We start from the raw sequence: 10,642 nt of genomic DNA on the forward strand, positions 1-10,642 counted from the left end.
CCCCGCCCTTGACAATCCCCTGGCTTCCCCTACCCCCCAGTGTCTTATGTCCATTGGTTTTGCTTATATGCATGCATACAAGTCCTTCGGTTGATCTCTTACTCCCCTCCCTTCTGCCCCCCAACCCTCTCTGGCCTTCCCACTGCAGTTTGACAATCAGTTTGAGGCAGCTCTGCCTCTGTATCTATTATTGTTCAAAAGTTTGTAATGGTCTTTATTATCCATGAATGAGTGAGATCATGTGGTATTTTTCCTTCATTGACTGGCTTATTTCACTTAGCATAATGCTCTCCAGCTCCATCCATGCCGTTGCAAATTGTAAGAGTTCCTTCTTTTTTACAGCAGCATAGTATTCCATCGTGTAGATGTACCACAGTTTTCTAATCCATTCATCTACTGATGGGCACTTAGGCTGTTTCCAGATCTTAGCTATGGTGAATTGTGCTGCTATGAACATATGGGTGCATATATCCTTTCTGATTGGTGTTTCTGGTTTCTTGGGATATATTCCTAGAAGTGGGATCACAGGGTCAAATGGGAGTTCCATTTCCAGTTTTTTGAGGAAACTCCATACTGTCTTCCATAGTGGCTGCACCAGTCTGCATTCCCACCAGCAGTGCACAAGTGTTCCTTTTTCTCCACATCCTCTCCAGCACTTGTCGTTTGTTGATTTGTTGATGATAGCCATTCTGACAGGTGTGAGATGGTACCTCATTGTTGTTTTGATTTGCATCTCTCGGATGATTAGTGACTTTGAGCATGTTTTCATATGTCTCTTGGCTTTCTGAATGTCCTCTTTTGAAAGGTGTCTATTTAGATCCTTTGCCCATTTTTTGATTGGATTGTTTATCTTCTTTTTGTTAAGTTGTATGAGTTCCCTATAAATTTTGGAGATTAGGCCCTTATCAGATATGACGTTGGCAAATATGTTTTCCCACGCAGTGGGTTTTCTTGTTGTTTTGTTGATGGTTTCTTTTGCTGTGCAGAAGCTTTTTATTTTGATGTAGTCCCATTTGTTCATTTTCTCTTTAGTTTCAACTGCCCTAGGAGCTGTATCAGTGAAGAAATTGCTTTGGCATATGTCTGAGATTTTGTTGCCTTTGGATTCTTCTAGAATTTTTATGGTTTCCTGTCGTACATTTAAGTCCTTTATCCATTTTGAGTTTATTCTTGTGTATGGTGTAAGTTGGTGGTCTAGTTTCATTTTCTTGCATATATCTGTCCAATTTTCCCAACACCATTTATTGAAGAGACTATCTTGGCTCCATTGTATGTTCTTGCCTCCTTTGTCAAATATTAATTGAGCATATTGGTTCGGGCTAATTTCTGGACTCTCTATTCTATTCCACTGATCTATATGTCTGTTCTTGTGCCAGTACCAGGCAGTTTTGAGAACAGTGGCTTTGTAATACAGCTTGATATCTGGCATTGAGATCCCACCTACTTTGTTCTTTCTCAGGATCGCTGCAGCTATTCGGGGTCTTTTTTTATTCCAGATGAATTTTTGGAGAGTTCGTTCTAGATCTTTGAAGTAGGCCATTGGTATTTTAATGGGAAGTGCGTTGAATTTATAGATTGCTTTGGGTAGTATGGACATTTTAATGATGTTGATTCTACCAATCCAAGAACATGGTATGTTCTTCCATCTCTTTATGTCTTCCTCTATCTCTTTTTTCAATGTCCTGTAGTTTTCTGAGTAGAGGTCTTTTACCTCTTTAGTTAAGTTTATTCCTAGGTAGCTTAATTTTTTTGGTGCGATGGTAAATGGGATTGTTTTTATAATCTCTCTTTCTGAAAGTTCACTATTGGTGTATAGAAATGCCTCAGATTTCTTGGGGTTAATTTTGTATCCTGCTACATTGCCAAATTCATGTATTAAGTCTAGTAGTTTTTTGATGGAGTCTCTAGGGTTTTGTATGTATAATATCATGTCGTCTGCAAATAAGGACAGTTTTACTTCCTCTTTTCCAATTTGGATGCCTTTTATTTCTTCTTCTTGTCTAATTGCAATGGCTAATATTTCCAGTACTATGTTGAACAGGAGTGGTGAGAGTGGGCATCCCTGTCTTGTTCCTGTTTTTAGGGGAAATGGTGTTAGTTTTTGTCCATTGAGTATGATGTTGGCTGTGGGTTTGTCATATATGGCTTTTATTATGTTGAGGTATGATCCTTCTATTCCCACCTTGCTGAGAGTTTTTATCAAAAATGGGTGTTGGATTTTGTCGAATGCTTTTTCTGCATCAATTGATATGACCATGTGGTTTTTTTCTTTCAATTTGTTTATGTGATGTATTACGTTTATTGATTTACGGATGTTGTACCATCCTTGCATTCCTGGGATAAATCCTACTTGGTCATGGTGTATGATCTTTCTGATGTACTGTTGGATCCGATTTGCTAAGATTTTGTTGAGGATTTTGGCATCTATGTTCATGAGGGATATTGGCCTGTAATTCTCTTTCATTGTGTTGTCTTTACCTGGTTTTGGTATTAGGGTGATGCTGGCTTCATAGAATGAGCTTGGAAGTGTTCCTTCCTCCTGAATTTTTTGTAGTAGTCTGAGGAGGATAGGTTTTAGTTCTTCCTTGAAAGTTTGGTAAAACTCCCCTGAGAAGCCATCTGGTCCTGGGCTTTTGTTTGCTGGGAGCTTTTTGATGACTGCTTCAATTTCTTCCATAGTTATTGGCCTATTGAGGTTTTTAGATTCTTCCTGATTGAGTTTTGGGATGTTGTATTTTCCTAGGAATTTGTCCATTTCCTCCAGGTTGTCTAGTTTGTTGGAGTAGAGTTGTTCATAGTATTTTTTAACAATCATTTGTATTTCTGTGGGGTCTGTTGTTATTTCGCCTCTATCATTTCTGATTTGGTTTATTTGGGTCCTCTCTCTTTGCTTTTTGGTGAGCCTGGCTAGAGGTTTGTCAATCTTGTTTATCCTTTCAAAGAACCAGCTCTTGGTTTCATTGATTTTCTGTATTGTTTTTTTGGTCTCTATGTCATTTATTTCTGCTCTAATCTTTATTATCTCCTTCCTTCTGCTCACTCTGGGGTTTTCTTGTTGCTCTCTTTCTAATTCTTTGAGTTGTAGAGTTAGATGATTTACTACCATTTTTTCTTGTTTTTTGAGGTAGGCCTGTAGAGCTATAAACTTCCCTCTCAGGACTGCTTTCATTGTGTCCCATAGGTTTTGGATTGTTGTGTTTTCATTGTCATTAGTTTCCAGGATGTTTTTAATTTCTTCTTTGATGTCATTGGTAACCCAATCAATATTTAATAACATGCTATTCAGCTTCCAAGTGTTTGAGTATTTTGGGTTGTTTTTATTGTAGTTTATTTCTAACATTATGCCATCGTGGTCTGAGAAGAAGCTTTTTATGATTTCAATCTTCTTGAATTTGTGGAGACTTTGCTTGTGACCCAATATGTGGTCTATTTTTGAATATGTCCCATGAGCACCTGAGAGGAATGTATATTCCATGGCTTTGGGGTGAAGTGTTCTGAAGATGTCAATTAAGTCCATCTGATCTAGTGAGTCATTTAGGAATGCTGTTTCCTTGCTGATTGTTTGTCTAGCGGGCTTATCCAGTGGTGTCAGTGGTGTATTAAAGTCCCCTAGCCTGTTTTTTTTGTTTGTTGTTTTTTAAATGTATTTTTATTGGCTTCAGAGAGGAAGTGAGAGGGAGAGAGAAATATCAATGATGAGAGAGAACCATGAATCAGCTTCCTCCTGCAGGCCCCAAACGGGGATGGAGCCCCCAACCTGGGCATGTACCCTGACCAGGAATTGAACCCAGACCTCTTGGTTTCAACAGTCCACATTCAACCACTGACCACTCTAGCCAGGCCCTGTTGGATTTCTTTTGGACTCAGTCCTTTAAGAAAATTACTGGAAGGAGTAACCATATCTGCTTGGTTCAAAGTCCACATTCAACCACTGAGCCACTCTAGCCAGGCCTGTTGGATTTCTTTTGGACTCAGTCCTTTAAGAAAATTACTGGAAGGAGTAACCATATCTGAGGACATATTAAGGTACACAATATCATTCGCTCAACAGATGTTTATGATGCTCCTACTATAGGTGAAAACAAATGGAAGGGGCTCCAGTAGAAACAAAAACAAATAGATTGCCCATCTGGTGTGGCTCACTGGTTGAGGGCCGACCTAGGAACCAGGAGGTCACGGTTCCATTCCCGGTCAGGGCACATGCCCAGGTTGGGGGCTCCATCCCCCATGTGGGGCATGGAGGAGGAAGCTGATCCATGGTTCTCTGTCATCATTGATGTTTCTCTCTATCTCCCTCTCCCTTCCTCTCTGAAATCAATAAAAGTACATTAAAAAAACAACACACCAACAAAATCAAACAAAATCCAACCAAAAATAAAACAAATAAGAGGGACCTTTGTCATCCCCGAAGCCAGAGTTCCATCAGAGTTGCTATAAAGACATTCAAGTAAAGTACAAGGAGGGACAATGAAAACAATGGGAGAGACTAGTCTTGGATTCATACTATTGCAAACATCCCCTGCGATGGGCATTTTGGGGACTCCCAGGGGGGATTCTGAGAACCTGCGAGGTGGGGGTGGGATCACCTGGGGCCTGGCTCCCAGGAGGCGGGGCATCTGAACTGGTTTGTTAAGTGTAGCTGGTCAAGTGGAATGAAGTTAACTAGAAGAGGACGTTCTGCCAAGAAAAGGCAGGGGCCTGCAAGTGGGCCACGTCAGAACAAAGTCTTGCACCCAAGATTTATTGTTCAGAGGCAGAATTTCCTTGAGGTGATAAATAGTCCAAGAGGGCATGGAAAGCCAAGGAGGGTACACTGCTGCAGGTGGAAAGGGTCTTTGTATAACATAGGAAATTAATAGTTTAATGTATAACTTAGCTCAGATGATCTCATAGGCATGCCTGTTTACCATTGTCACTTGCTGTACTCCATTGTTATTTGCTGTACTCCCCAAATAAAAGCCATGAGAGCCTTGGAGGTTTTGCTACACGCCTGAGTGAGCAGTAGCCCTCTGCTTCTCTTAGCTCAATCCTGCTTGCTGAACTCATCTCAGCATCACTGTTCACCTGCAGACCACCTGCATATGGCGCCTGAACAGGGACCCGAAGGTGAGTGATTGGGAATGGGCAGGACCGAAAGGGAACTGACCACTCAGGAAGTACGCGAAACTTTCGGGAATAGAAGACAGAGTCAATGGGGCAATCCCCGTTATTACAGAGTCAATATATCGCTGTCTTCCGATCATTATTACAGAGCTCAGGGGTAAAAGGGAAGGATGAGGCTTTTTAAAAATTGTTTAAAGTAATTCAGCAGCACTGTTACTGGTTTCACCCAGAAGGAAAACAGCAGTTAAATCTTAAGTTGTGGAAACAAGTGGGAAAAAATGCTATAGAGGCTGAAGTATGGGCTATTTTTAATTTAGTAAGGTTAGCTTTGAGAGACCAAGATGGCGGCATAGGTAAACACCGGAGACTGCTGCCGCAAACAACCACTTCAAAAATACAACTAAAAGACGGAACGGACATCACCCAGAACCACAGGAAGGCTGGCTGAGGAGAGACTCTTCAACTAGAAGGAAAAATAACAGCACACCGAGGCTCAGAGGAGGCGCAGTGTGGAAAAAACTCAGGTGCGGAGGTGCGCGCGCAAAGCGGGCTGGTGGCTGAGAGCGCGGTTGTCGTTTTCGGTCAGGGGGGAGTCTCAGACTCTGAGCTCCAGATACGGGCGAATCGCTGGGGACTCGGACCCAAACGGGAGAAGCGGGAGTGTCTGGCATCAGTTGGAAGGCAGCTTTCCCTCCGAGGTTTGCAGCGGTTCCGGGGGTTCTGAGAAGCAGAGCCTCTGGGAACGGGACTGAGAGGGGCCATAACCGCTCCCTCCGCCCACCCTGTCCCTCTAGTATTAACTACAACAATCAAGGCTCAACTAGAACAAGACTGCGCACAAAGACCACTAGGGGGTGCACCAAGAAAGCATAAAAAATGCGGAGACAAAAAAACATGACAGAAATGGAGGATATAGAGCTAAAAATCGCAATTTTGAGGGCTTGCAAAAATGTGCTAGAAGCTGTCAATAAACTTGAGGAGAGAGTCACGAAAACTAATGAGACCCTCGATGCTATGATAAAGAACCAACTAGAAATTAAGCATACACGGACTGAAATAAAGAATATTATACAGACACCCAATAGCAGACCAGAGGAGCGCAAGAATCAAGTCAAAGATTTGAAATGCGAAGAAGCAAAAAACACCCAACCGGAAAAGCAAAATGAAAAAAGAATCCGAAAATATGAAGATAGTGTAAGGAGCCTCTGGGACAGCTTCAAGCGTACAAACATCAGAATAATTGGGGTGCCAGAAGATGAGAGACAGCAAGATATTGAAAACCTATTTGAAGAAATAATGGCAGAAAACTTCCCCCACCTGGTGAAAGAAATGGACTTACAGGTCCAAGAAGCGCAGAGAACCCCAAACAAAAGGAATCCAAAGAGGACCACACCAAGACATATCATAATTAAAATGCCAAGAGCAAAAGACAAAGAGAGAATCTTAAAAGCAGCAAGAGAAAGAGACTCAATTACCTACAAGGGAATACCCATACGACTGTCAGCTGATTTCTCAACAGAAACTTTGCAGGCCAGAAGGGAGTGGCAAGAAATATTCAAAGTGATGAATGCCAAGAACCTACAACCAAGATTACTTTATCCAGCAAAGCTATCATTCAGAATTGAAGGTCAGATAAAGAGCTTCACAGATAAGGAAAAGCTAAAGGAGTTCATCACCACTAAACCAGTATTATATGAAATGCTGAAAGGTATCCTTTAAGAGGAGGAAGAAGAAAAAGGTAAAGATACAAATTGTGAACAACAAACATGCATCTATCAACAAGTGAATCTAAGAATCAAGTGAATAAATAATCTGATTTACAGAATGAACTGGTGATTATAATGAATCAGGGACATAGAAAGGGAATGGACTGACTATTCTTGGGGGGGAAAGGGGAATGGGAGATGCGGGAAGAGACTGGACAAAAATCGTGCACCTATGGATGAGGACAGTGGGTGGGGAGTGAGGGCGGAGGGTGGGGCGGGAACTGGGAGGAGGGGAGTTATGGGGGGGAAAAAAAGAGGAACAAATGTAACCTGAACAATAAAGATTTAATTTTAAAAAAAAAAGGAAAAAAAAAGGTTAGCTTTACAGCCTTCTCAGTCTGATTCTGAAAATTATGAAGAAATTCCTTTGAGGTCGAGAAGTGCTGCACCAGGAGCTGGGTGTTTAAGTCCTGAGCCTCTCTCTCCTGAGAAATTACTACCTCTGAGCCACTCCCGGTTCGGTCACAGAACCGAGGGAGTCAAGAAAGAAACAGAAAACTAACTTTCAAAATAAGTTAGAAGGTTATGAAACCATAGCCTCAGCCAGCGATTCAGAGCTGGATGTTTCATCTACCACTGAGATGGATGGTGATTTTTACACTCGCCTTAAGTTAAGGAAAAGAACAAGAATAAAAGTCCTCAGGAGTTGGCTGCACCGCCGCCAAAAAGTGAAAGTAAAAGGGCACTAGCCTTTAATCAGGCGTTAGTGGCTGAGCCTCCACCCCCTCCTGAGGACACAAAGAGCTGCTAAAGCTCAAAACCCTCAAGGGTACATAGAGTTAACTCATCAACATGTAGAGTTAAGAGTGATAAAACTGTTAAAAAAGAGTCAGTTGCTAATTATGGGGCTAATGCCCCATATACAGTAGGAATAATATAAGCTCTGGCTTCAAATTATAAATTAATTCCATATGATTGGGATGCTATAGCTAAGGCAGTATTAGCCCCAGGGAAATATCTGCAATTTAAATCCTGGTGGTGGGAAGAAGCCAGGAGAGTGGCGTTGATTAACGCCCAATAAAATCCTCCTGGACCTAATTTTGACCAGTTAACAGGAACTGGGGCACATATTAGCTTACAGCAACAGGTGCTGTTAGAGGATGCTGTTATTGCACAGATTAAACCTTGTTGCTTAAAGGCTTGGTCAAAATGGAGGAGGCCAGCACCGCGGTCCAATCATTTTAAGCATTAAAAACTGCCATTCCCCGTCCTGTTAAATGCTATGGATGTGGGAGAATGGGACATATAAAAAAGGATTGTGGGGAGGCAAAAGTCTCACAAGGGAAAGCCAAAAGTGCTCCCGGATTATGCCCTAGATGTAAAAGGGGACAACATTAGGCTAATGAATGCCTGTCTGTTAAAGATAAAGACGGCAACCCATTAACACCCCTGCAGTCGAGAAACTAGACTCCGGGCTCAGCTGGGGGCCTGGAGAAAAACAATACGAGCAGAAAGAAGGGAAAAATAAAATGAAGGTCTCTGACTTATTTCATGCTACCGCTCAAAGTGCCGCAGTAGACATTCCAGCTCTTAATGATTTTACTATTTCTCCTGGAGATGGGGTACAGAAATACCCACCGGGGTTTATGGACCTTTACCTAAGGAAACAGTAGGATTGCTACTGGGAAGAAGTAGTCTAACGACTAAAGGTTTACAAGTTCATCCCGGAGCTATTAATGCAGATTACGAAGGAGAAATATTAGTTATGATGTCTGCTTCTGATATTGTACATATAAAGGCTGGAGAAAAAATGGCACAGTTATTATTACTTCCCTATAAACAAATAGGGCATACAGCACCAGTTAAGTGAACTGGGGGATTTGGTAGCACGGGAAAAAAGGTTTTTTGGCATGCAGTCTTAGGAGACCAAAGACCTCAACTTACAGTAATGTTCCTGGAGGGAATAAAAATTATCAGCCTGGTGGATTCTGGGGCTGATGTGACTATAATTTCTATTTTGCACTGGCCTCAATCTTGGCCAGTACACAAGGTAAATGCAACCTTTACAGGTTTAGGGACCCTCACTGAGATTTTACAAAGCTCTAATGTACTTGAATGTCAGGGGCCTGAAGGACAAAAGGGCCAAATACAGCCATATGTCGCCTCCATTGCACTATCTTTGTGGGGACGAGATCTTTTACAACAATGGGGGGCTACAATTACTATACCTTCTTTACAGAAAGGCCATAGACAAATGATTTTTTTTCAAGCTGCTGGCACCAATGTTCAGGATCAAAATTTATAAAGGGGGCCACTACAAAGAGCTTCGCCCTACCATTAAAATGGAAAACAACTAAACCAGTATGGGTAGAGCAGTGGCCCCTAACAAGAGAGAAGTTAGAAGCTCTTCAAATCATTATTAAAGAACAGATACAATTAGGGCATATAGAAACTAGCTCTAGTCCATGAAATTCCCGTCTTTGTTATATATAAAAAAAAAATCAGGTAAATGGAGAATGCTTACTGATTTAAGACAGATTAATGAGATTATTGAGCCTATAGGACCTTTACAACCTGGAATTATAAATCCAGCATTAATTCCTAAAAATTGGCATCTGGCCGTAACCGGTTTGGCTCAGTGGGTAGAGCGTCGGCCTGTGGACTCAAGGGTCCCAGGTTCGATTCCGGTCAAGGGCATGTGCCTTGGTTGCGGGCACATCCCCAGTGGGGGGTGTGCAGGAGGCAGCTGATCCATGTTTCTCTCTCATCAGTGTTTCTGGCTCTCTATCCCTCTCCCTTCCTCTCTGTAAAAAATCAATAAAATGTATTTTAAAAAAAATTGGCATCTGATAATTATTGATTTAAAAGACTGTTTTTATACAATCCCTTTACAACCTCAGGATTGTGACAAATTTGCTTTTACGGTCCCTTCATTAAGTAACAGCCAACCTAATCAGAGATATCAATAGCGAGTCCTCCCCCAGGGTATGTTAAATAGTCCTACTATGTGTCAAGCTTATGTTCATCAACCTTTACAGGCATTTGTTACAGGAGGCTAGAAAGTTATTTAGAGTATGGACTCCAAATAGCAGAGGAAAAAATTCAGCAAATAGAGCCCTGGTTATATCTAGGACAGAAAATTTCAGCAAGCATTATTCAACCTCAAAAGGTGCAGATTAGACAGGATTGTCTCAACACCTTAGATGATTTTCAGAAACTGTTGGGGGATATAAATTGGCTTCGACCATCTATTGGCATCCCTACCTATCAGTTAACTAGTCTATTCCGGACATTAGAAGGGTCTTCAGATCTCAATAGTCCTAGGCAATTGACTCCTGAGGCAGAAGCCGAATTACAATTAATTGAACAACAAATTCAAGCAGGACAGTTAGATCGTATACAATCATTACAAAATCTTAAGGTTTTAATTATTCATACCACACATTCTCCAACAGGAATTCTTATGCAGGATACTAACATAATTGTATGGGTATTTTTACCTCATAAATCCAGTAAAAAATTATCTACCTATTTACAGAAAATTTGCATTTTAATAGAAAAGGCAAGAATCCGTTTGCGACAATTATGTGGACAAGATCCAGATGAAATTATAATTCCCTTTAGTAAACAACAAGATATCCATTGGCAATTATCAGATGATTGGCAGCGAGTCTTTAGTAATTATATGGGAAATATTCATAATATTTATCCTAAGGACAAAAGAATTCAGTTTTTATTTTTATTTATTTTTTTAAATATATTTTATTGATTTTCTACAGAGAGGAAGGGAGAGGGACAGAGAGTTAGAAACATCGATGAGAGAGAAACATCGA

General features: G+C 41.1%; 1 protein-coding gene and 1 long non-coding RNA gene across 2 annotated transcripts in view; one reads left to right on the top strand and one right to left on the bottom strand.

Moving 5' to 3' along the window:
- Positions 1-10,642, bottom strand: part of LOC102251599 (endophilin-A3-like) — a 165,913-nt gene that overhangs the window by 110,167 nt on the left and 45,104 nt on the right. The window lies entirely within an intron of this gene.
- Positions 5,036-10,642, top strand: part of LOC106726054 — a 7,294-nt gene continuing 1,687 nt past the window's right edge. Inside the window, exon 1 of the long non-coding RNA XR_001362068.1 lies at positions 5,036-5,106. This is a non-coding gene — a long non-coding RNA (uncharacterized LOC106726054). The remainder of the gene's footprint in view (positions 5,107-10,642) is intronic.

The sequence above is a fragment of the Myotis brandtii genome, unplaced genomic scaffold (genome assembly GCF_000412655.1).
Source record: "Myotis brandtii unplaced genomic scaffold, ASM41265v1 scaffold22, whole genome shotgun sequence".
Taxonomy (NCBI): domain Eukaryota; kingdom Metazoa; phylum Chordata; class Mammalia; order Chiroptera; family Vespertilionidae; genus Myotis; species Myotis brandtii.